The 26621-nt window shown below is 39.7% G+C and overlaps 1 long non-coding RNA gene across 2 annotated transcripts in view; it reads right to left on the reverse strand.

Moving 5' to 3' along the window:
* LOC136012907 (uncharacterized) overlaps positions 1 to 26621 on the reverse strand; it is a 309517-nt gene that overhangs the window by 65391 nt on the left and 217505 nt on the right. For both annotated transcript variants that reach the window (XR_010612062.1, XR_010612061.1), the window contains exon 6: positions 13766 to 13880. This is a non-coding gene — a long non-coding RNA (uncharacterized LOC136012907). The remainder of the gene's footprint in view (positions 1 to 13765; positions 13881 to 26621) is intronic.

Raw genomic sequence — 26621 nt, forward strand, 5'->3', positions numbered from 1 at the left:
TGTTTCTGAGATTGTTCGCTTCTTTACTGTCACCTGTTTCAGATGACTGGAACAGGCCCAAAAACTAGTTCCTGACTTCTCCGTAGAACTGTTTTCATTCTTATATTCATGTAGCATATCCTATCTCACAAACATAATATTGCACTGTGATGTCTAAGGCAGTATACGGTGCCATTCCTCCTTGGGCATTCAAATGCCCAAATAACTGAAAGATGTTCATGAACTTGCAATGCTTTTGACTGCAACAGAATCAGGCGCCAAGAAAAAACGTTAACCAAAAGTTCCAGTTACAAGGCAATGCTCTGCAGAAAGGAACCCCAAAATTCAGATTAGACATCACCACAGATTAGGATTGGTTTGATGTTGCTATTACTCGGAACAAGTGAATGATTACTGAGGTTGAACCCCACTCAATTCATTCCCCAGCTGAGACCTGGAAGAGCAGCATTGACTAGCAGAAAGTGCTTGTCCAGTTAAGACCACCCCCTGGCATGGAAGGACTGAAAGAGATTCACTCCCTGATTTTTCCAGCTCAGGGCTTCACACTTTGACACACAAGCCTAGAAAGGTGTACCAGAAGGAATTATCCTTTCTTTCCTTAACATTATTCCTGTTTTCTCAGCCAAGCATTTGCGGGGCATAACAGTAGTCAGTATGAAATGCTGTTTCAGCTAGTCCTCAAAAACCATTTCAAGCTCCTCCAGTTTGCTACTTGTTAGCCATTTTAACACAGAGGAGGATAAGCAATACTGTGAATGGCCATAAATAGACACTCCTACAGCTTCTCGACTAAAACTAACATAATTAATAAGTAACTTGAGTCTTATGAGACAAACAGAAGAAAAGGAAAAGAGTATTCAGAGGCTTTATAGTATCATCAAGACCTAGGGTAAAAATTTGGATAATATACATCTCAGGCTTGTGTTAAACAAGAAATCCCGTTTTCTGAAGAAACTAGGAACCATTTCTAAATATAAACCAGTTCGCTTTAAAAGCATTTGATGATAGGCTGAGAGCAATGGAAATCCTTCTGATAGAAATCAGTAACTAGTGGACACGCAAGATACAATAAACAAATGTTAACATATTTCTATGTCATTAAGAATATACTAAATAATTTGAAATAATGGAGACAAAAGAGTTTTAATTAGCTGAATGCAGATACCAGATTTGTGCTTTTCTTCTGATTTCGGTTTACCATTACTGATTCAAAGGATGCTAACTGCATAAATGAAACTTGTGGAGAACTGCTTTTATTAGGCACCTAAACTTCTGACGCATGCAGTGGAAGATGACCAAGATGTCATTCTATAGATGTAACGTGAACTCTTTTACACTGTTCAAGTATGTAGCCCAACCATATTCTGTGCATCGGTGTATTTCTGGCTACGTGGCTATTTTTAGAAAGCTGGTCTTCATTGTTCCTGACTCAGGCTATGTGCAATAAACCAAGGAACGGACTGGAACCAAGAATCGATGATACTCAATTCATTGAGCCTGTCGTAGCACTTTTTTTTCCTTCTGTCTGCATTTTCCCACCTTAAATGCAGCCACTGCTGACAGCTGAGAGGATTCATGCTTTTCCAGTATCTTGAAGGCAATATACAAGAGCTATGTGATTATTAATAAAATGTCAGAGAAAATATCTTTGCCCTTTTAATATTTATAGCTAGGGAGACAGACTTGTTGAGCCAGAGAGAGAGTGCATTGATGGGACCAGCTGGCATGCTTTTAGGCACCAGTAGATCTCCTTGCCAAAGATCTGATAAGCAACAATTTCCAACAAAACACAGGTTAAGCGCAGCACTTTTCACCTGTTTTTAGGTTTAGTTATAGTCCTTTTCCTGCTGATCTGATGAGACCAAAAACTGGTACGGGTTTTTTCCCCCCTGAGATAGACTAATGAGAGATATTAGCTGTTTGTGTGCAGTGGATGCTGTTACATCTTCAGGCCATTATCACAGCTACAAGACAACTGACTTTTACATATTCATCATCTACATGAGTCTGATTAGAAATTCAGATGGAGATGTCTAGAAATCAACAAAGGATAAACAAAAAGACAGATGATTGTGCGTCTAGTTTAATTTCGAAACAGATGTGCCAACTTAACATCCTCTGCATAAGTTTTGATTAAAACACTGAGTACCTGATGTTTCCCTCAGCTTATCCTTTAGCAAATAACAGATTAAGTCCTCAAGTTAATGTTGCATTTTGTGAGAGCTTCAGATTTTTTGTGTGTGTGGTTTGTTCTAAGGGTAAACCTCAGTCCCCTCTGTTGAGAAGCCAATATAGCATCTTCACATTAGAATTCACAATCCAACAAAACAGTATCATTTATAAAAATCCCTCTTAGGTATGCATCTGGAAAGACATATACCTGGATCTGAATCAGTTTTCTGTGAGTGTTTTTGGACTGTTTATAACAAATAATTAAAGCATTTGTCTAGCAGAAGGATGTTCCACTTATTTCTCCTGCCCTAACCCACTCTTTATGAAAGAGATGAGCTTGCATCACAGGAGGAAACGTGCCTCTCTGTTTTTTTCCTGCCACACTATTTATTTTCTCATTGATTTATTCTACTGGAGGGCAAACATATTGTGCACAGCTACTTGTGATGCTGTGCCACTGAGATATCTGCTTCTGAGCATGTTATAAAATTGTTGATGCTGCCTTAAGGGTCAATGTTTGTCCTCTAAAGAGGAAGGGGTTTTTTATCTCAGGGCAGTTATGTCTGATTTCCTTACATTTTCTGGACTCTTGTTCTGAATTTACTAAGGTGCTGGACTAGCTCAGATGTCATTTATAAGGTCAAGTTCATTTATATGGAGAGTCATTCTATTTTGTAAGTAGAATTTCAGTAACTGTGATTTTAGACAGTTTTTATGCGTACCAGTATAAGTATGTTCACAAACGTATATACATTTAGATGTGTATATTTGTGTTTGTTTTAAACTACAAGAATAATCCGTCTTCAGCAAAAAGCCCATGTGCTGCAGTGCTTAAACTGAAACAGTATGGGTAGTATGCTGTAACTTTCTTCACGTATTTTGCTGCAGACAACTGTACAACAGCAGCTGCTACATTAGTGATGTTTCTAGTCAAGGGAAAGCAAGGAATCCTGTCTGAGTCATCTAAACAAGCACATTCCATCAGCTTTAACTGATAAAAACCGATTAGAAGTCTTGTGAGATTAGAAATTCCCATACACACCCAATGGCTAACATTCATACCACCCCCTTAATACACACCTAGAGAAGTAAAATGGTACCAAGTATAAAACTCTCCGCTATGCTTGTTTTTATTTCCTCAGAGGGGTACCTTTTTGTTCTGAGCACGTATAACTACAGGATCCTGGGCCATTCCTGAGGTTTCTGGATGCTAATGAAATACAAACAAACTAGGGAAGCAGCAAGAGAAGAGATTTGCATCCGTAAGCAGATAGAGGCACAGAGTGCACAAAGTCTTGCAATGCTTGCCCTAAATAAATATTTGAAAACCACATTTTGCTCTGTATTACCAATATAGAGCACAAATTGCTCTATGTTCTCAATATTTTTCCTTCTAGATTCATAGAACTGAACATCCGTGAATCATGAGGCCTAATGATATTGAAGACTTGACCTGATAAACTGGTGGAGACGATTTAGGCTTTTAAAAGCAATAAGCTCTCAGTAAAACTACTTATCTATATTCTTAGTGCAGCACCATAATAAAAATGAGAGGCGTAAGAACGGGAGCATGATATGGCTAGGGAAAAGGTGGTGTAATTTTAGGGCTTAGCTGTATGCCAAGCTTTAGGAAAGGAGCTGGAAGACAGCAGGAGGAGGAAGTGGGAATACGGAAGAGTCTTAATAACTTTTACTTTATATTCATACAAAGAGGCTCTTCTGAAACAACCAGCCAGTTGGAGAAAGTAACTGCCTGCCCTAAAAGTGGGTTATGCTAATTTCAGCATGGGTGGATGAGGAAAGGGAATGCAGGAGACAGAAGCAGGGAAAGCATGTACAAACATATCCATATTCTGCTTTCAAGTCTGCTGCTGGCAGTCCTCCTGCTGCTTTCTCACTCTGCATTGCCTCTCTCCGGGACTGAGCTGCCTGCTTGCCTGCGTCCTCTGCTGCTCCTGCTCGTGTTGCCAGTGCATAGGCTAGAACACTTGGTCTGCTTTTACCATGCTCTTGGAGTCAGAAGTCCTCACCAGGGTGATAGGTGGGCTAGGATTTACAACAGGATGTCATTTCTAGATAGCAGTCTGACATTTACAAGTATGCTTTAAGCAGCAACTGGTAGCATGCAGAGGTACAAACATTTATAGGCATATAGCAAATATGGAGATGATTTTCCTGCGCCACAACTAAGGGAAGAAAACTCAGTCAGAAAATATTGCTTGAAAGCACGCATAAAAAGAAAGGAACTTTCTTACTTTGAAAAAGTAAATTTCTGCCTTGCATCTTGCTCCTTAGAAGCTCAAATCAAATCCAAATAAACTCCTGGCATTGCAAATAATTGAATTTAGATTCTGATGCTGGTATTTGACTTTACTCTGTTAGACAATATGTCTATGAATTATCTATTAACACGTTTACTCTGATTTAAGTGCAGTTACACCTGGTCCAGCTGAGCTGGGGATCTGATCTGAAAGAAGTAAGCAAGAGAAACACATTAAAAGAGAGGTAAACACATTAAAAGAGAGGTAGCCAGACTGCAGTCATAAGGAAACATGCTATTCAGAAGCGCAGCCACTGTTTCAACTTAATACTGTCAGGAGGAGACCACATCCTGGAGACATGAAACTTCTTGCTTTGTCATGGGACAACCAAGGACTAGCACAGAGAATGTACTTTGTGCTTTTATCAGATTAGGCCTCACATTCATCAGAAGCATCTCTTACTTAATAGAGTTTGACTGTAACACAGCCTTAGAGGACTATTATTAAAAGATTAGGCTGCCTTCATCCTCCTGATTAATTAATTTTTCAGTGTAGAAGAGAAACTCTGAGGTCTCTATTGCTGATGTAAAACATTAAGGTATCTGATCGCAGTCAGACTAGTCAGCCTCCGTGGACATTTGTGTATGAGCAAATAGCTCTGCAGCCACTTCAAGATCTATCAAATAATGGACACATTAAAAACTGTGCATCAAGCTAACGAGGGAAAAGAAAAAAGACACACACTGCATTCTAGTCCTTCCAGCTGAAAATAAAACCAGCTTGATTGGGAGGAAGGTCTTGTAAGGCCATTCTTGTTACAGAAAGTTAATAATAATAGAAATGAACTTTTCACTGGGATCTTTTAAAGGAAACTTTAGTCTATAAAAAGGGTTATGATGGTTCTGGATGGGATTTGGCATTCAAACAAAGCAAGAGCGTAGGTAGCAAAGAATGAGGAAGTCCATCCATCCTCAGAGAGCCGATGGCCTCACAGTAACACCATCCAGGTCTGACCCTAAGCAATGCAGAGCAAGGATTTAACTCTTCATCTTCCCAGTCTCAGGTGATGCTTTTTCCACTAGACTCTTGCCTCTGCTTTCTCACAATAAACTTTACAGTTGAAACTCTTGACTTCCTCCTGATGTAGCTTGAGGACATTTATGAATCTTCGTGTCAGGTTGGCAGCCCCTTCACTGTGGCTTCCTAACCAACACATATCATTGTGACACAGGAGGGAAGGAGAAAATGAGAATCTAACTGCTCAGCATCAAGCAGGAGTGAACACAAAGCTAGACACTGTGTCAAACACAGGGAAAACATAGTCCTGTCCTTACAAGTACTGGCCTCGTTCTTGTTTGAATTCTAACTACTCAAGTGGATTTGCTGGGCTACTTGCAGATGAAACAAGGGATCTGAATTTTGACAGCTAACCAGACAGACATCCTAAGCCACAGACATGTAACTCGAAGGTAAAAATGCTTTTAATGCTGGCAAAAAAAGGCACTTGACATTTAAAAGGAGATAGTTTAAGGGATGAGGTGGAGGGCCAGGGAAAGAATTAAATAGTCCTTTATCATCAAGACTAACACAATTGTGCCAGTTTGGGGAATCTTTGAGAAAAAAATACTATTCTTTTGGAGACTTTTACTGCCTATCAACAACACACCAAAATATCACCTCTCATGTGTACTTTGTCACTTTGTTTTTTTCTCTTCCCAGAGGAAGAACTGAAAGGATACGCTATAAAAAGGTCCTTGCTGCTTCATCTTTACGGGAAAAGGAGTTGGTGAAAGAAAGCTACTAAATCAGAAGTCAAGGTTTAAGATGAGCATAACCCTAAAGGAGTCTGTGCCATACACTAGACACCATCTCTGAGAATACTTAATGCCCATATAGAGATGGTAGGCAACATCTTGACAATTTCAAGTGGGGGATACCCCATTTTCCTGGTATGTGACTTCCTTATAGCCAGCAAACAAGCCAGTAAGGAAGCTGCTAGATAAACCCCTTAACTTAGTCTATGTACCAACAAAGAGATAACGGCATTGTTGCCAGGGCTGTGACACCAAGCCCCAGGTCACACACAACTTTGATGCATTAACACATTGTTAGAGCAAACAACTTACAAAATGGCTGATAAGGCTAAATTATTTCCCAGTGACAATTACCTCCGCTGAAACTATACATAGCTGATGCATGGCCGCTCCCAGCTCCTTCCAATCCCATACCAGCACTTCGCTCTATGTGGGTAAGCCCTTGCGGAAAGATTCATCAAAGGAGAGGATCTGTCAAGCACAGTTTTACTCAGTCTAATAAATACTTGTATCTGGACCAGCTGTCCCTCACAGGTAAGAGCCCCATTAATCTTGAGGAGGCCCTTAAATCAAGAACTTAAATCTTTCCTGCCGGTTGCCTTCTGTTTGCAAGTTGCTATTCTTCCGTCAAAACGATGCTATTTTACTACCTCAGAAGGCTATTATGAAGACAGATAAATTGGTGTTTGAATATTCTCAGATATTAAAGCAAGGGGTAGAACACAGAAATCTCTACAGAAGCGTGAATCTAACATATAAGCTTTTTCAGATTCAAGTCAAATGTCATTGACAGCTCTTGTGCTCACAGCCCTGCTCCACTCGACAAAGGTAATGAAACTAATCTCGCAACCTGCACCTAAAAATATTATTACAAAACAAAGGTTACTACGTTCCAGTGACATTTTGCTTTTCTACCGTGACAAAACCTGTGTTTTTGCAATATTTTTATTATTCCTGTCCTACCATACGTTTGGCATCTGCGCCAGATTTGCTTTTTAAACATGAAAACATGAAAAAGCCAGACTCCTCTGACAAGCCACCGTTCCATGTATAGAAAAAGGCAAAGCCCACACACGTTTAAACTTCTGACAGCGTTGGTACAACACAGTAGGCTACAGGATGAAACGCTTCTAAAGAAGTTAACCTCCTTCCCCCTAAAACCCCTCAAAACTATTTAGGCACCACTCCAACATCAAGAACACAGGCAGAACCCCTTTCCACGATAACCAGAGGGCCCTGCAGATTTTTCTGCTGGAATACCATGGCCCCAGGAGACTCACGGGTTTCCAACATTGCAGATTTATTCTATATCCATTATTTCCATGGGTGGTGGAAAAAAAAAGCCTAACAAAAAGCTTGAGCAACAAAAGGAGCAGACTTGCACAAAGTTCCAACATGTAGTTTTATTAGCGTTTTCATCCTGGCTTCTCTAGCTATGCCATCGTTCTTTGCTTGGATAGCTGTGCTTATTTGTAATTCTGGCTTGCTCACATGCTCCTACTATGGTAAATAATTTTAAACATAACAAGTTTCAAATGGGTTATTTTTATTGTTAATGGAAAAAGCCTCATTAGAAGATTCTACTGTGCTTATTCAATGCCACTTCATAATGAAAAGCAGATAAACTGTATTTACATTCTGTATAGAGTAACTAAAATAATTTGCCACTGTAGATGACAATTTAATTACCCTCAATTCTGCATTTTCTTTCCCAAAGTAATTAACCCTCTTGAGGCATATATACCTATATCAAAGGAGGGAGTTTTCTCATACCGCATCAAGCATTAAATCTAAGCATTATTATGTGTCAAGTGATCAATTAGGGCGTTTATAAATGGATAACTGTATCATCATTACTCTATGTGTGTAATTAGGGCTCGGCAAAATTCTGACTTCACATGCTGCAGAATAATCTGAAGCCAGGCCAATGCTAAAACTAGGCACCAAAGTAACAAATACACAAACACATATACCCTGAACAAAACATTTGTTTTCAACCCTACTGTTTTATCAACTCTTGCTAGGGTAAATTAGTAGCACATAATTGTTGAAGCAAGTGCAAGACTGCCCAAAAACGTTGATAGAACTGATGCTCCTTCACAGCACAGCAAGATTAATTAGACACATTCCTGGTGATGAGCTGCAATGTCAAGCAGATAACTGACACCTTATTGAACCGTTCCACTATAAGCACAGCATTATAATCCTGGTTACTAGGAAGAAAACTAACTTTGCTCAGTACAGCTCAGAAGATACTTCTAGCGGCTGCAGACTTACCTTTGTTCTTTAACCCCTAACTCTCTGAACTGATTTCAAGCCTGTCTTCTGTTAATGTCGGCTCAACCCAAAACAAACACCTTGCTTTAGGAGGTACCTGTGTGCTAAATGAAAGCGCTTGTCTCTCAAGCAGCTGAAACAGCCTGAGACACCTGGTAAAAAAGGGTAGTGCTATGAGGTAGCATTAGCCCTTTTTATTCCTGCGATGCAGCCTTGGGAAAGGCAACCCAATGGCAGAGGTCAAGGCATTCAGAGGAATTGGTAGAGTCCATGATGGGCAGCTTTTTCATGCATTATGTCCTCATTCTGTCTGCCCCTAACAGCCAACTGTCTACCAGGACACCTACCTTGGCTCACTGAAGTGCAGGGTAGCCCTGTATGTCTTTGAAACCCAGATAAGGTTTCACAGCCTGGAACTGCTGCTTTTAAAACTGTTTTTATTAATTTCCTGTATTTCAGATCCCGTTTTCATCTTCTGTCTCTCTCTTTTGAGCTTAGATGCGCAGTTTACAAATGAGACACAGTCCTTTGGAAAGACAACTTTGTGGTTAATCGTTCAAGCGCATGAAGAATTATGTCATAGCATTGCATTTGATTAAAAAGAACTCAGCCTGCACTAGATAGCTTGCTAAAACAACAAGATTAAGTTTTGGGGTTTTTATGTGAGACAAAAGGATACTTTCATGCTGGTCAGAAACACCTCTGTGTTCACATTGATACAGATCTCTTTTTTTCCCTTTCTGACTTTAATGAAAGGAGAACAAGGCATTTCAGATTGTATTACCTTGGTCACTGCTGAAACGTGTATTAAATTAGACACGTGCCAATGCTGGACTTTTAACAATAATTCAGACAGGTATGGAGCCACTACAGACATTAATCTCCTGTCTATGCTTGACATCTGCTTCAAATAAATCCAAATCAGATGTTGGCTCACCAATCCCATAGTAAAGCCTACAAACTTAAACTAAATACCTTTCTAAACCATCTCTGACTAAGGATAGACATATCAAAAATCCAAATATATTCATAAAACCCCCAAACTTGCCAGACCAAGCAGTGCTCACCATTGCATAATTATTATCTACAGTAATTGAGGGCCTCTCTTTCTGAGCCACTCATGTTTTAGTTTACAGAAGAGGATGACAAACACAGACGAGAGCGTTGTATTTTCAGGTAGCAGCAGAACGGGAATCCCTTTGGGTATGTATGTGCCCATAGGCACTGTGCCCCAACCTTTCCTAAGCCCCATTCCATCTTTTGCAAGCACGATGCCACACAGCCTGACCTACCACTCCCTGCCACAAGTATAATAAACCATGCTTTTAAATGTCAAACCACAATACATCACTAGTAAAGAAACTCTGTGAAGAAGGGAGGAAAATACTCACCTCGTTGCATCAGGAAGATGATATTTATTTGATTTACTGTCATTATATACTTTAACTACACTCCTTGCCTGTACTTTACAGTGCATTTTGTACATGGCATTTTGATTCCTTGTCATGAGAATTAAACCCCTGCAAGAGGTGCAAATGACCAGGGCACTATGCACCAGAAATTTACCTAGCACTATTCAGAGTAGGTACAACACCAAAGCATCCTCATGGCTTATGGTAAAGGAAAAAAACACGTCAGAGTGCTATTGACAGGCATGGGCAAGCAGAAAAGGCCACAGAGATTGATGATACTCACACTGATTCCTCCAAGCCACTGGGCAAATAGTCACAGCCGCAGTAAGTGACAGATGGAAGCGCATCCATCTGCTGCAGCAGCATGAGCTCAGGCTGTCCCTTAAAGTTCGGCCACTGGTTCCGAGGTGGCAAATGTATGTTCAGAGCAGCACTGAGCTAAACACACGCATTCACATAGGAACAAGCTGGTATGCTTCTTCCTTGCCAGCTACTGGGGTAAACTAAGAGAGACTGGGCTAAGCTTGGGAAGGCAGTAGAAATGACTCCACTGTAGCTCTCCATAAGGGAAAATGCAAAGCAATGCTTTACCTCAACAGCCTGGGTGGGAGTTTGCCTCAGCATTTCTCTCCTGGCAAATACTGGGGGTAATTGTGGTTACCATGTGCTAGTAAATAGCAACTACCCTCAGAAATACAAAGCCTTTCTGAAATCAAGTGCCTGAAGGGAGGCAGCTCCTCTGTTCTGCACTGCCATTTAAATTCAGACATTGCTCCTCCCTGCATAATTTGCTACACGTTTCTAATTTAAGTGTCACATAGGAGCATATACTTTTATATAACACTTTGTAATCATCAGAGATTGATTTATTCCCCCCTTTTTAATATGTGCTTTATACTCAACTTCCTCATAAAAGTTGGTGGCAAATTGCTGCACTTAGAAAAATACATTACCATAAATTTTGAGACAGGGCAAAGAAGCGTTAGCAACAATCCTACGGCGCTATAAATACTTTTACCTGCTTTGAATATTACAAAAGAGCGGAATAAGTCATTTCAATCCAGGGAAGGACTTAGGAGAACAGTAGGAGGTGTGTAAACACTTCAGCATGTTCTTCTAAGTTCTTCCCTGATGCTCAAGTAATGTCCAGGTGGGTGTATTTTCACTGACACAAGTAACAATTATGGGCCTCTCTTTAATCAGCAATATGGTGAGATGTTATTGATACCCAATGAGGGAGCAGATAGTGCTGGGGGCCACAAGATCGGTGCCATTAGCCTGCAGGGTACTGAGCTGTACCAAGTAGTCCAAGTATGACAACATGATGAACTGGCTATGTTGCTTCTTCCTCCTACCCTAGCAGGGCAAAGATGATCCAGGGTTACCCACTGGCCTAAGCTAACCCAACGACTTGATCTTAGTTCTCTTGAGGACTGAGCTCAACCTTCTCCAAACTGTGCAGTACTCCAAGCATTTGGTATGCTGAGATGGGTGGAAATATCCAACCCTTATTTTCTTTTTTAAGTAAAAATTAGGGGGAGGAAAAGATTTTATTTTTAATAACATTCTTTCACACCTAAATGTATATGCAAACACAACCGCTTTCCAGAGGAAAGTTTCATTGGGAAAATTGCTTAGATTTGGTATGCCTGAATGTGGGAAGACCCCCATGAGTCAGCATCAGGGTACTCACCTGGGATGTGGTAAACCCCAGTGCCCGGCCACAATTTATTCCCCACATCCTAGGTGAGTAACCCAGCCACCAAACTGCTAAGTCTCCTGGTATAGCTTCCATCTCCCAGTAGTAACCTCTTAAATACCCTGTTTTCCTTCTGTATTGGAGAGAGAAGCTTTCTGATACCATGTGTGTTCCCACTTAACTCTGTTGATGTCCAATGATCATTAAGAGGTCGGATGAGCAAACTGGCTGCTAAGCTGTATGCTTAGAAAATCCTTACATGACTGTACTGAAAGAGTATTATTGCCCTTTACAGTCTAGAGACATTTAAGGCGCTGCAGGAGGTCAGGAGAAGACAGAGCAGGATATAAAGGAGAAAAGAAACTTCTCTCCCCTACTAAAATCATATATCTAAACTAAGCAGGAATAACATTGGAATAGCTTGGTGGGGAAAAGTGCCAAGGCAGTTCAAATGTTTTGCACTTTCTCAGATCAGTTAGCCCTACTTGGCTAACACTTCCACAAGGTGTTAAGCAGATAGGAGGGTGAGCATTCTTACGCTCTGGAATGAGAAATGTTCCAGAACAGATTTCTTTCACCTTCTTCCATATGATTTCACAGCTTGCTGATCAGACCTTATACAATCCTGCAGGGTGGAAGCAATGCCTACAGGCTACTATTGGCTCTAGTTTGGGCCACAGACTGTTTGATATCAGGAGATAATAGGGGCAGGATTTCCAACTTTGTCTTTTGAGAAATACCTGGTAAAGGAACTATTGAAGTCTGCATGCTAAAAATCATACAAGACAGCTTTTCAGCAGTGATTATAATTATGAGAAAGAGGTAAATTGTTAGTGCTACGAACACAAAGGTAGAATGCCCCTTCTCATTTTCTCAAGCCCTTACCCTCTTTACATAGGGACCCTTGAAAAGCCATATATGACAGAAAACGAGTGTAACTGAAAACATGGCAAAGTGATGGGATAGTTGAAAAAGACGTTGCAATGCGTAAATAACAATTTATGGGCATGTTCAAACATTCATGTTCTGCTGCTGCTGCTGCTTCTGTAATCCTCCTCTGCACTAAATGGTTTTAAGTTGAAAGAGGGTAGATTTAGATTAGATATAAGGAAGAAATTCTTTACTAAGAGGGTGATGAGACACTCAAATAGGCTGCCTAGAGAACTTGTGGATACCTCATCCCTGCACTGTTCAAGGCCAGGTTGGACACAGGGGCTTTGAGCAACCTAGTCTAGTGGAAGGTGCCCCCGCCCATGGCAATGAGGCTGGAACTGGATGATCTTTAAGGTGCCTTTCAACCCAAACCAGTCTGAGATTCTATGAAAAGCAGGAGCTCCCCACAAAATTAAAATATACCCCCCCCCACTTTTGCCTGGCATGCAGCTGTGGTAGTAGTAATGCTTATGTGTTTCAGCTAATGGAATATGCTTTCATTATCCAATCTCTCCAACAAATTAAATGCTCAAAATTATAGACAGATTAGCAAACTAGTGAGAAGCCAGCCAGCTGAATTTCAGCTTTTTCATTTCTGTAAGATAGGATGGTATACGGTAGAACCATCTGTAAATTCACTTGGGTTGCAGGATGGAAAGAATCAGAATTCATTAAAGGATATTTTAAACCACTAATGTCATCCTCTGTTGTTCTATAAAATGATATTTTACAGAGGCTCTTAAACGAGCACTATGATGAAGCAAATTGCCATCATATCAGGATCTGTAATTTGAACAAGGATATTTTACTTGATTTTGAGTTTAATTCTATTTCTTTCCCCTGTAACAGCATGGATGGAAACTTGAATTAGTCTATTCTCATTATAAGAGATCTGTTCATTCTGGTGCGTATATATATGTGTGTGTTCATACATACATATAAATGAATGATCAATATATATATATGTGTAGATGAATGTTCAATTACATCTGTGCATCGAAATCTTTGCTCTTTTGCCTTAAATTCTGGTGGAGTGCAAACTGAAGGAGTTGGTAAGTCAAGGCACTGCACAATTCCATACATTTTACTTTCTGTCGCTAGGACACCACCATCACAGCTGGAACCTGTTCCCATTCACGCTGATGGACCTCCCACTTACAGCTCTGTGTGATGCACGGCCAATCCCAGAGAGCTCACCTTCATGCTGTCAGCCTAGGCTCCGGACCTGCCTGCTCAACCCGTAGGTAAGTGGCCTGCTGGACTGTGGCAGATGTCACGCAATGGGTCTTGCTTTGCTCGTCTCTGAAAGAGCCTGCAAAAATAAAGCCATGCTAAGAGGAAATATTTTATGAGCCTGGATGCTTCAGAGACCACAGTGCTTTTTTATACCTTGAAAAAGTGGTAATTGTGCTCTCCAGACAGCACACAGCAGCACAGTAACGGGAGTATTCAGCCAGTATTAGGTATTTCTAAAGCTTTTGGACAATACAAAGAAACCCCCCAAACCTCAAAACTAAAATCAGCCGCTGAAGGATAACTTCCAGCAACTTCCTGTAAACACCTTATAACCAATACAAAAACCCCCAATAACACAACGCCTTCACAATAACCATCAGAGTTCAGTGAGTATAACATGGTATAACTTGGGTGGGTCATGCCAATTCAGTTTACAGTTTGACCTAATCCGCGAAGTACATGGTACACGGCAACGGTCAAATTTTACAGCACCGGGCTTACTGTAAAATGAGCTATGTACTAGCACTGTAGAACACTGGTGCTCCTTACTGGGAGCAAGACTAGAATTTTTCGCCTTAAATGAATCTCTAGTGTCCATTCAGACCTTCTGCGTTAACACTAAGCTATCTTGAGCAATATGACTAGTTGGCTGAGGCTTCCTTTTAATGTCTGGAGCACATCTGGATTTGTGAAGCAATGCTTTACATTATGAGCTAAAGGTTTAGTGTTTGAAGTTGGGCTACACAGATACATCCGCCATGAAACCATTATGTCTGCACCTATTTTCTTATTTATGAAAATCATGGCTGCCAAACTGAACTGTTTGTTGTTGTGACCTAACAATCTGCACTGCAGTCATTCATTCCGCTAGGGACTGAATTTGGCAAGATTCAGAAATGAGCCCCTTAAAATGGAATCGTTGCAAGATTAAGTTTCATAGAAGTGTATATAAATTCCTTCCTTCAGTCTGCAAAGATGCAAAGGTGACTCTCTCATCCTAATACCAAGCAGCTGAGATGAGACAATACAGCACATTAGTTCATACATTTGTTTCTTGTCCCAGTGCGGTGGGTCTCCTTGCGCTGATACATGCAGCGCCTAAACAGATACGACCACTGCTCTATAGGAATTATCTATAAAGGCTACACTTTGTACATGCATTTAAAGACGAGTTGCTAAGGTTCAAGACACAGCATCACTTGCAACTGTTTCTGTTTACGTAAATACCAAGATCCTAATTTCCAGAGTTTTCTGCTTCAGTAACTGTTTTTGCTCCAAATGAAAGACTGACATCGCTTATCCAAGCGCCCATCCTCCCTCCACTCAACAAAACTCTGCGCTGCAGACGGTGCAAGTGGCCTGGCATATGCAAAATCCAGTATATTTGTCTCTGAAAGACTGCCAAGGGCAGTGGAGAGCTCATGCATAAGGCAGACCAGCAGAGCTCTCTGGGGAAGTCTGCCCATTTATAGCATGTCTGACCTCAGACAGGGGTATCAGCTCCCTGTGCCTACAGGAGCTGTGCATCTTTGTACCTCACTGCCTGAACAACTTGGAGATTCAAGGCCTGGAAGACTGACTGAAAATAAGTTTCCAGATGGAGATTCAGGAACATAGCCTGATACAAGTGTCAGTCTGCTGCAGGAGCCTTCATTTTCTCAAATTGCTTGGGTAAAATCTTCCTGAACAAGAAAATGTTCAGAAATTGCTGTCAAGTTAACACCACAATTACCATTTTATTTTCATTTGTCAGGAGCTTGCTCCTATCAAACATTCAGACCTTTAAAGTACAAATAAAGAGCAATTTCTTGCGAGATGCTGTGGTTACACGGTGCTTGGCCACACTGAAGCCTGGTGGAACTTTACCGCTGATCGCCTTTAGGACAAAAACAGGAGTTAAATTGAAAGAATGCGATACTCCTGAGAACCACCACCTTTCCCATATCTCATTGCAAGGCCCTATTTTTCTTCAAATTTATATGTTTCCCTGAAAGCAGACAGAGCTGAACCATGCTTCCCAGCTCCTAAGACCTATTAAACCCCATTCTCTTTTAAGAAACATGGGGGATTCATACAATTACAACCTTCCTTTTGATATACCTTCCCCCAGCACCAATTTGGCCGGCAGAAATTGGCAGACCAGTACAGTGGGCTAGAACTTGATACTTAGCTTCGGGGGCCGAATCTCAGCCACTCTTGGCTGAATCTCATGATACTTAGGAATAGTACAGAACAAGTGCTGATACCACAGTAGAAAGAGAAAATATATAGCAAAATCTTAATAATATGTTTCCTTTTCACAAACACGTGTCCATAAAGCTCATGTTTGCTTTTCAGCAATGAGAAAAAAGCGACTTAGAATAAAATGATGCAATGATTACAACCATACAATTCACCCATTTGTGTAAAAGTACTGAAGAGAGAAAAAAAAGAAGTGAGACTAAACTTAAGTCTTTAGGGGTTGAGATAAGACAATAATATGAAAGAGAACAGAACAATACGCATGTACTTGGGAAAAATGATACAGAGGAAACAAACGGATGCAAAGAAGAAAATAAACGTAGTGAAAATATGGTCTGCAAATCCTTTCTCTTTTGTTGTTTCATAGAGAAGCCAGTGCTCTGAACTAAGAATACTTTAAGATAAAACATGCATTTGATTTTAAGACATAAGTTGATTACAAAATGTATATGCTGGCTAACCTATGGAGCCTTCATAGTTGCTGTCAATAGTTACTGTTAAGCTTAGGAAAAAGTCAGAATAACATGAAAAAGGATGCGTTAACGTTCCTGAGACTACTTTTTACTCATTTTGTAATACTGGGAAGCTCAGTTCAAGTCCATATGTCAGCAATTCTGTAGGACTGACACCAAAATAAACCTTCACAATATGTTTGTGAAAAGTTTCCAGCTACCAAAATGTAAAAATACCTTAAAAACAGTGTTCTCCCTACCACATAGATACTAAAGATTAGCCTACAGAAATCTTTTGCACATTATTATTCCAAGGAGCATAGTGACACAAAGCAGGCGTTTACTCTCTAGAAAGCAGTGGATTTGCCCTAATAAGTGACCATGTACCGGTTACAAAGTTTTTATGACTTTATAAGAGCAGGGAGAACTCCTCCTTTTTAATCAAATTTAAAACGTAAAAGTTTTTAGCACTTCTGGTTCCATAGCATAATCCTCGTTTTCTGTTCAATTAAACTGCCACATTCATCCAAATTCAGTGGTTACACTTCAAACTTATATTCCTGATTAGCAGAAGCAATAGGTTCTCCAATTAAAAAACGTGTATTTGAAGAGAATGACAGAACAGCCACCGTATGGCCAGCATTGTCATGCATTTAACAGTTCTAGTACTTAGCATAAACAATATTGTTGACTGGTAACAAATAGGCTCCACTTTAATTGATGTAACAGATTAAACCACTCGTCTGCCAAATTAAACTTGGGAAAATGAGCCCATCGGCCCTTTTAAAATACGGCCTGTGAAGATTAAAGTTCATGCTCCAGATTGCCCCAAAATAACCACTAAAACCTTCTACCTATGCTTGAATTAACAAGCCACTATATATGATCCACAAATTTGACATATTATGAATTAAGCATGTAATGATGGGGAAGGGAAAAGAGAAGGAAATGGAGACAAAATGAGGAACATTCTCTTAATAAAAAATATAAGGTGAATTCCACTGGGCTTCTTTTATTACCAGGCGAACAGGAATCAGTCCTACCACTTTCTGGCAGAACTGTTTTCTGGAGGAATCCATACTGTGCTGTCTCCAGATTCCCACCTGGTCTGGCACCTTAAGCTAACACTTTCAAGCTGAACAGCACAAATGCCTACATATCTAGTACAAACTCCATCCTGAGCTGCATATGTGCTACATTTCTTCTGTAAGCCTGCACCTGATGGTAGCTAAGCTGGTATGGTTCAAAAGGAAGATCTCAAAGATCTGACTTCAACTGAACCAAGGCTTTTGTTACTTGCAAAGGTAGCAATTCAGTCTTCCCAAAGTCCAAGCGAAAAGGCAGCTGGTCAGGAAAACGCACTCTTCACACTTAGAAAACCAACACAACTTTCCCCTTGTACAGAATAAAAAGAGAAAAATACCAATCAGGAAATTATAAAAAGGGAGATATACTACACTTTGCAGGCTCTGAATAGCTATTTGAAGAGTATTTAAAAAGAAATGTTCTTATATTTTGAGAAAAGCTTGGGTAAAGAACTGCCATGAAAGAAGAATTTGAAACAGACATGTCGAGGAGAAAAATAAAGATCAATAATTCCCTGGAAAACTCTGGATGAAACGGAAAGTGGTCTTATAAATAAAGGAAGAGTCCCCTTCACATCAAAAGGAAGAGACAACTAGGAAAGGCATCAGTTGTAAACATCACCTAGCAGAGAGCCAGTGATTCACAAAGACACGTTTTTCTACAGGCAGAAAATAAGAAGCAAGCTGAGAAACTCAAGCATAGTGACTTCTAGATTAGAGATGTAATTATTCATATATCTGCTCTGAAGCAAAAAAAAGGGGATGAAATTACAAATGAAGACAAAGCACCACAACACAGATATTTCTGAATATATAAAGCCCACAACATCTGCTTCTCATAATGAATTACAGATTAATTTAGTAAGAAATTAAAGCTTTACCACAGAAATTGATAGACATTTTATGGTACAGCACAGAGAAACCCAATTTGTTCTGGTCATATCATCATGGGTTTTTTCAGACTTGCTGAGCAGTCAAACCAGCATGTTTTAACAGCTTTGGATACTTAAACACTTGGCATGTGGGGGATCGTAGTGTAGACTAAGATGACAAACATTAGAGCGGGCTGGAGGGGAGAAGTTAGAGAACTCAGAGCTGACAAAGGTGAATAACAGTGTGCCCGTAAGACTAGGTCTTCGTAACAACTATTTTGGATATGGATGACCAGCAAAAGAAAGAGCAATTTGGGGAAGTTTTCTGCTGAATCACATTCTTTTTTCGCGTTTAACACAAGATGAAAGAACCTTTTCCTTTTCATTAACACCCTGCAAAACGCCACCATGCTGTCAAGATCTTCTCCTTAGCACTAAGACTTACGAGGCTTTCAGACTAAGGAAGAGTATGAGCATGATGGACAAATATAAAAGCATCCTTTCCTTAAAGTAGGGTATTTTTGGGGATGCTCTTAAATGGTATTCAGGTGGAGACTGACAAATAAAACAGTTCCAAGATGTTGCTGGAATGAACACTGAAATTTTCCTGTTTCCTTGTGCACGGCATTCAGGGAAAATACATTTCCTTGCACCACACTACTGAGCAAGGTGGTACCTACTGTGTTTCTCATGCTGTGAGCATTAGACAACAGATAACCAGTAGTCAAATTGTGCTGTGTTCTGAAAAGATTTTATGCTATCATCAGAAAAATCATATTTTAAAGGAAGACAGCCACAAAGGTACTCATAAAAGTGTAAATAGAAGAAAACAATATGCCAAAAATGGGTTTAAGCCCTGAAATTATTTATCCTAAGAATGAGAGAAGTAGGTAGGCTTCCTTTGTGACGCATTACAGTTTTTCTGCGACAACCAGTCTTCTCTTTTTTTATCTTCCAGAAGCACAAGAACACCACCATGAAAAGAACAGTGGAATTTAAAACCAGGAAAAGAGAACATTGCTTCCAGCTACTCCCTCTCATAATCTGTGAAATTTATAGCCTGAGAAGACAGCACTGAAATTAAACGTCCCTTCTTTAAACTGAACTCCGGGTTCTAGGATCCATGTGACGACATTGTGCTTTTTCAAATCAAAACACAGGCAATCAAAAATCATGCACAAAGATGTCACATTAGCAAAAGCTTTAGGATTTTTTTATTCCTTAAATGATAAGGATTAGGTTTTGGCAAAACAACACTCATCATGAGGGGAAGTTGTTTCTTTGTTTCCTGACAAACTCTTAAATTCTTTCTTTGATATTCACATAATTTAGAACATAAAAAAGCCTCAACACAAAACCAAAAACCCAAACCAACCCCCCCCAAAAAAAATCCAAAACAAACAAAAAACCCCCCCAAAACAAAAAAAAACACCCAAGAAAGATAAAATTCAGAGATATTGAATCAATGCATTTCACAACTGAACTCTACCATGCATATATTTCCAAGACATAGCAACGCCATACATGGAGAGCAGAATGACCGCTTTTGATAGGGCACTGACAAACTTCATTTGCTAAATCAGCCAAAGCTATTGAATCCAGAGAGCTTTGAAATAAGAAATTAATTTGGTCTAAAGGCAAAAAGATAAAGCAATGTATTAGCTCTAGACAGCCTATTAGTGCTAATCTTTAACTGAATTTTCAGTCCTGATGTAAAAATTATAATCAGAAGTCTATTGATACCACAGCTGTAAAACGCAATTTAGGAAATCAGAAAATTTCATTTACTTTCAAGCACTGTTTGTATATCCATAATGAGAATAAACAGTATTTCTAATGCCTTCTTTCTTAAGTATGCAATGGAATGCGGGGGAAATGTGTGACTGGGGCAAGTTTTAATGAAATAATGATAAAACCAAGCCATGCTCTCACCTTAAGCTGAAGGCAAGAGAGATCATAGGCATGGAAAAGAAGTAAGTGTGAGTAAAGAAAGAACACAGAAATAAAAGGGGCAAGGTAAAGCTTTCGCAATAGTCTTCAAACAAGAAGCAAGATCAAAGATTCAGAACAAGGCAGCAATGTGACAAAATAAAACACCCAAGAGGAGGGAACGGCAGCTCAGCAAAACTGGATGGTTTCCTCTCAAGATGCTGCAGAGTTTTACTTTTCCACATCTGACTGGAAACTGCCGAGAAAACACCAGAGACAATGAACATAAAATTTCCACCTAACACATCTATTAGGCTTAAGTAATTTAGGAAAATGTAATGTTGGACAACATCAAACACATGGAAAAGAAGTTTCAACCTACGTTTTTAATTTCTCTTTCTCTTCCGTTTGTACAAAGTCTGCTTGTCTTGATATCCTCTAGCAGGGGAAGTTACTTGCCAAACTATTTTTACCTAATTTTTTAGTCTTGTGTAATATCAACCACACAAATAAATCATTTTGACATTCATTTGTGTCCAGTCTCTTCATGCGGAGGCTCGGTTGCATTGCTCTGCTGTTTTGGTACGCCAAGTAACAGCTCACTTCTGAAGGTGGTCACCACGCTTCTCTTTCAAAAACAAGTGATGCCGTCAGCCATGTGAACTGAAACAACCAAGCTGACCTCAGCTCAGTGCTGTTTCTTATGTGTTCCTAAATCCTGTGAGAGAGGAAGCCTTTGAAAGCCGAAGAAGAGGTCTAAGCAACTCTGTTTTCAACTTCACAGAGCCAAACCAGCTATCCAACTGCTTCTGCATTTCCAAATACCAGATTACTGCATCTCCAACTGTTTCCTACTGCTTTCTAACAGCAGCCTTCACACATTCACATACTCGCACCACTACTTTTCAACAAAGACTCCTCCTGCGCTCTGACACCTTGTACACAGAAACTATTTGCCTCTCAGGGCAAATCTGCCGCTTCAGTACGACAGCTAGCAGGTATCATTGCACATACTACACTTGCTACACCTTGCTTTGACAGCTTCCCAGGAAAACGGCTAACTGGCTTGCTAGACTCCTTTGCTGACCTCCATTTCATGAATTTTTACTGTACATTTTGTTCCACATTGCAAATGAATGGCAAGAAAGCGGAAGCATTATTGCTCACTGCATCTTTTATTTGCAAAGCTGAAGATCATTCCTACAGAAGAGAGTTGAGGCCTGATTCAGTGCCTTTAATCTAAGAAATACAGGTTCCCATCATCTCCCGTTTCACAGAAGCAAAATAAAAGCACCAAACTTGATCTGTCAGCTTATTTATGCAAGTAAATAAATACTTCCAGAAATTAACAGCAAAATATAGTGCATTTGGAGGAAAAGAGAATACATTGGAAATATACTACTAATGAAAAAGAAGGAAAACAGGAGTAGAGAGACTTACTGCAGTCTGAATACTGAATAGTATATATGACCTTAATAGTTTTCCCTTATCAATTCACATGATTCAAGTGTTTCAACCTTCTTCACAATACAATCATCCTAGATCTACAGCCAATGTGACAAGTACTTTTGCAGGGGTTGACACACCAACTGGCATATCCTATGCCATTTTTATTCTTTTCTCCTTTAAACACATCCTTTGAAGTACATGCTCCCTTCAGAAAAAGAACAAAGCAATGTTCCTTACAGACAAAGCAGAATCAGCTACCCCTGAGATACTCAAATGTAACTGAGGGCCTTGGTGCCCACAAGGATGCTCTTAGGGTAATGGGTTCTATTAGGAAATACGGTCATTTTTAACAGCACCACAAATACGCTTGCAAGCTCCTGATGGCTTTTATACAGGCAGATTATATGGTTTTAATTATAGTGGTTTTTCTGTGGTTCTTCAAAAGAGAACGCCCTTCCCCATCATCCAGCATGTTTGTCTATCCATGCTTAAACTACTTCATCTCCAACTTGCTGTCATTGTTACAGGACTGCTGAACTGATGGCACAAGAAAAGAAGTGATTAGGAAACTAAAAACCTGTTCATTTAGTTTTTACCTTTGTAGCTTATTTGACCTGTTTTGCATACGAGGAACTCATATAGTTTCACACCAGAGAGTACAGAGCATTCCAAACAATTACAGATTAAAAAGGGAGGAAAAGAGTTTCAGGATCATCGGCTATGCCTAAGGTTTCCAGTCACTGGCCCTTAAGACTCTACAACTGAATGCGTGCACCTCAAAATGTTAGTGATTACCAGAATTTACCAGCTTGCACCTCTATTGTTTGCTCTGCAGACATTCGAATTTGATTGATTTAACTGTGCAGACCTCCCAGCTGTGACGATGCCTGTTCCACTGTCACCTCTCTAATAACAGCCGTATATTTAGCTGCATCCCCTAACCACCTACTGGTTGTACATTGCTTGTAAGTGATTTGGCCTGGATTTAGACATCAAAGATTCTGCGTCCTAATAACACTCCTTCAAGCCACCTACCTCCTTTGCCTTTTAAGTTGTTTACTAACCAAGATAAATGAGCTTGCCCAGACAGGACAATGACAATTGCTCACACAGCTGACCCTATTCAATTTTAGAACAAAATAAATCCATGCTAGTTTGTTTTATGTATGTCTTATTAAATTACTGATGTATAACTTGCCTGCCTCAGATTGCAGGGCACCACTAAAGCACCCAGCTGCAGACACTACTGCTGCAGCCTTAAAACTCCAAACCAAAACAGGTTTACATTGAAATTAACATGAAAAAGAGACAGGTTCAGATAGAATAAGAGATAAGGTGAAAATAAAAAAGGCTTGTTTAATTGTCTTCTGGAACCCAGTAAGTATGGAAGGCTAGTGACTGGGAAAGACAGGTATAGCACATTAAAGCTATTCATTCAAAAGGTGGAGTCACAATGCTTCAGAAATCACTGCATCCAAAAAGCCTCTGTTGAACCTCCATAACTAGAAGCACTCATAAACATCCTGCAGCAGCTCTATAGTTATTCCTGATTTGACAAAGTCCTGTAAGAACTACTAGTTCTAGGGTAAACATTTTCAGCTAGAAATAGGAGTTAAAGAAATACTGGGTCTTAAGGGCTCTTTGGCTGCTTTTAATGAAATATGCAACATGCTGGTATTAGGGCCAACAAAACAAGACCTTGCTTAATTATAACAACCATTACTCTAATCCAATTCAAAGGGAGCTCACAAACCCCCCACCCAACAAACAACAAACAAACAAACTCAAAACAGCTCAAAAAACCAACTCTAAATCTATCTGGCATTTCATTTCCAGGTGGGGTGGATATTGGGTCCATCCCTTGTCACCATACAACTTGCGCCATCAATTACAGCAGTGCTAAATAGAAAAGGTCGGAATGGACACAGAGAGGGAAGGTCTATATAACCCATGAAAAATATGAGCATCCAGGACAGCCAATGGCACAAACCAGGGGCTTTGTTGCATTCTTTGGGCTATGTTACATTCTTCATGCTTTTTTGATGCATTTCTAATAGGATCAGTGAATGCTGTTATTCATTGCATTATAAGAGAATGTTGTGTAACAACGCAGTTAGAGAAACTGAGAAATAAAACCATCCATTGCTGAATCTGCCAAGTAATTATCATAGCCTCCCTTTTAGACCAGCTAAGAAACATCAGCCATTACATTCGTATGGCTGCAATAACTCAGTGTTTGCCTAGTATCTCCTTAACAGGAGACAGAATGGCATCCAAAAAAGAAATGTGAAATAGAAAAAGAATATGTGAAAAAATAAAACACATTACTTTGTAATGATTTAAAAGATTGTGTTCTACATTTATTTGGCCAGGTCAGCAAGCAGACAGGCTCAGCGAAAAGAAGGAACACAATTCCATCCCTCCATATAACCAAAGGGATATTTCACTCTTGGGTCTTCAGATGCTGGTTTGCTACAGGGTTTTTGTTTGGTTCGGTTTGTCCGGCGATTTTTGTGTTCCTTTTCATAACGTAACACACTACGCTCTGCTCCATCCTCCCCCCACAAATTTCTTCCTTCTCCTGGGACTTTATTGTGTACATGGATACTCTGATGCATAAAATCATCTCCATTGTTCTTCACATTCTGTTAGCAAGAATACAGTTCATTTATAAATAACTAGCATATTGGATAGATAAAATAACACTCAGAAAATACTTTAACATGGCCTGCAGCACTAATAATATCCAGTGATTATCCCCATCCCACTCCCTACCAGTCTGAGGGTCACTTCTTAAAACAGCACTTGAAGAGCAATGGAGGTATAACATAACAACAGAATTTTAAGTGTTAGATGAGGCAGGAAAGTTCCAAGCCTCTCTTCAGTTTCTCCATTTTCTAATACCAAAACCCTGAGTAATTCCCTTCATTCCAGCTTCCCCTCATCTTTTTTTGCATGGACCTCACAAATACATTGCAAAAACCATGTAGAGAGGTCTCAGATGCTTGGGCAGGAGGCAACTATAAAAGTTCAAGTTCTCAGTTTTTATAGGAGAAGAGGAGACAGCTGGATAAATTCAGACTGGAGAAAGACAATGAATTCTGCTACATGAGTGATCAGAGAGCTGGGGCTTAAGCATACCCTGGAGCTCGAAGCTAAGATCACAGTTTAAATCAACCTCAGGACTTCAATCACAAAATCACACAAAGCACAGAAGTCAAAAAGGTGCCTAACTTGTAAGCAGAACCTAACTAAAATCACACTGACAGGAGTTCAGAATGAACAAAAGGATCGAGATCCAAAATGTAATGTCAAAGTGTTTTTCCTAAGCACTTCCACCTGTAATGATCAGGTATATCAAGTGATACATAATTTCACTGAACTATTTTGTGCTGGATCAGTTAAAATAAGGTTTCTTTGGTGTTTTTTTTTCAAAACTATGGGTTATTTCTAAAATGCAGTTGCATGGTTTTAAGCAATAACCAGAATGAATCCCAGACTCTTTGTTTTGCTCATCTCTTACGTCCATTGTTTTATAAGATGGTCACTAGCAAGAGGTCATTTCCTTTACCTCCTTTCTGAGGCAACAGTTAATTCCAAGAGATACTATGGTAAATCTAATTAAATACCAGTGCATCTTCTTGTCTCGCAAGATCCTTTCTTCTGTGCTTTCAGTTCTTGCATGCTGCATGTTATCACTAAGCACCTTTCTATTTCTCTAAGATCTCACTACCCTTTGTCCTACCAAATGAAATGCCAGCTGCTGTAACACTTGATTACAAACTCCATTGCTATTTGTAAGTAGATCCATGAGCAGCTCTAGCATTTTGTCATATTTGACTCGAGTTTCTTTACACGCTCTCATTGTTTCTGAGATAAGGTTGAATTGTTCATCTCATCCACCTACATCGTGCCCAGTAAGAATCAATAACATAAGCACTGCTGCAACAAAAAGTAACAAACGCCGTTTTGTTTCAGGTAACACAGAAGAGAGTCCAAGCAGAAACATCTAACATAAGCCAGCCGTTTGGGTACAGCAACCTGCCCTCGACTTAATTTTTATACCTGGCTGTATGAATACACACCGAACCAAAATCCTTTAACTCTCTGAGTGGTCCAACTCGCTTAGCAGGAACAGAAAACAACTGCATGGAATACAAAGAAGACAATGACCAGAAAGCAAGAGAGAGAAATCAAGCCCCTAGCTCAAGAGCTGCTTGATAGCAACTCGCTTTTTAATCAGTAACCACCTTTCTGTGGCTAAAATAAAATTTAAATCAACTTCAGACAAAGCTAATATATTTTCTTACTTGGTGTCTAAATTACGCTCTCTGGCTTATAGATCCTTATTTAAAAACCCTGTGTTGCTTTGTGGCAGCTTTATGGGGAATTTCAGTGCTCTGTTTTTCCATGAACGCAAACTAGTACACTTCCGAGACCCACTTAATACTTTATGATTTTAGTCCATTTCCCCATAACTTAGCCCCAAGTAATAAAGCAAGTAATCTTCACTGATAAAACTTCTTCAGCCTTAAAGAAATTGGCCATAAAAGTTACTCTGGTGAGTTTAAGGAAAAATAAAATAGGATAAAGATTGGCTTACTAAAAAGGAATAATATAAGAGTAGAAAACTGAAATAGTTTCTGACAATGCCAAACTGCATTTTATCTTTCTGAAAGGCACTGCCTAATAGAATAGCTTGCTTTATTTATAGGATACATTTGGTATATTCATTTCTTACATATATTGTATCAGTGGTGTCTTGTGCACATCAATTCCATGAGCAGTA

Source organism: Lathamus discolor, chromosome 4 (assembly GCF_037157495.1).
Source record: "Lathamus discolor isolate bLatDis1 chromosome 4, bLatDis1.hap1, whole genome shotgun sequence".
Lineage (NCBI taxonomy): Eukaryota > Metazoa > Chordata > Aves > Psittaciformes > Psittacidae > Lathamus > Lathamus discolor.